Here is a 1382-nt window from a genome sequence, read left to right as displayed (position 1 = left end):
TCCTGACCTCAGGTGATCTACCCACCTCCACCTCCCAAAGTGCTAGGATTACAGGCATGAGCCACCAGGCCCAGCTCCAAGTCTTTTTTTTTTTTTTTTTTTTTTTTTTTTTTTTTTAAGCCAGGGGGATTGAGTACCCTAAGACAGTCCTCTCTCCCATCAGTTCAGTAATGCTGTCCAGAACCTCCGGATAGGAAAGCTGTCACTTATACCATAATTGTGATGATGAAAGTGACTCCTCAAAACTTTCTCTCCCTCTTTTTTAACCCTTTCCAAAACTCAAAGGCTTTTGTCTCCATGAGTTTTACCTAGCAGGGATTGTAGTTGTCACTGGTCTACAGTTCCAGTACATTTTATATCAGGAACCTTGATGAACTACCCAGAACTGGAACTTCAATGGCCCAGTAGCTAGGAGAGGAAGGCAACCCTCAAGAAAGCTGAGTCTTCAGGATAGCACAGTCTCACCCTTGTTTAAAATCAAGTCAGGCTAGCCTTTCAGTCACTCTGGTTTTGTAATGATTTGCCTTTTAGATCTCAGGTCATTTGATTTCTGCAATAGTTTTCTGTTCTTCTCCTACAGGAATACATCCCTGTCCTTTCGGTTGTAATTACTCCTAAAACTAGGGCCATGCAAATGACCTGGTTACCATGTAATGAACCTTGTGTACTTATTTTGAGAGAACAATATGTATAGGATATGTTGAGGGGCAGAAAGAAAGACATTGAAAAATGGAACTATTTTAGGTGGCAAATTGTAACGCAAAAAAAAACAAAAGTATACCTTATTTTGTATACAATGTACATTCGGGACAGAGTTTTCTAATATGTTGCCAATGTTTTTGTAGTGTCACCACAGGTCTTTTCTGAAGTGTTTTTCCCATTTGTTATAGAGTATTAATGACTTAGCATAATTAAGCCCTCGAGTATGTGTGAGAGCGCATGTGAGAAAATACAAAGCCATAGACCTTGATTTACTTCACTGACCTGTGTAACTTTATGTCTGGGTTTCGCCATCCAAGATAGATTGTTTTATAGAGAGTGTCACCAAAGACTTTTTCCTTCCAATTTATAGAAGAAAAAAAAAAAGAAATTATTAATAAATGACATGACTTTTCATCTGTGTGGTTTTCATTCCATCTTTTCTGTTGACTGCAGAAAGACGCCAGTTCTCAGGAGGATTCTGTGTGCCAGGAAAGGCAAAGCTTCCCTGGGGATTCTCGGGGAGACAGGCAGATGAGGTTGGACGGAGTGTGTGCTGGGTGGAGCTCCAGCACTTGCAGCCTGGCTGCAGCCCAATGCCCAGCCTTGTGGGGAACATGGGGCTGCCAGCTGCGGCCTTCTTCCAGGCCAGATGCAGCTGGTGCTGTTGGAAGCAGGCCAGG

This window comes from Cebus imitator, unplaced genomic scaffold, assembly GCF_001604975.1.
Source record: "Cebus imitator isolate Cc_AM_T3 unplaced genomic scaffold, Cebus_imitator-1.0 Scaffold68, whole genome shotgun sequence".
In the NCBI taxonomy this organism is placed as follows: Eukaryota; Metazoa; Chordata; class Mammalia; order Primates; family Cebidae; genus Cebus; species Cebus imitator.
Note: the sequence above shows the minus strand (reverse complement) of the source record.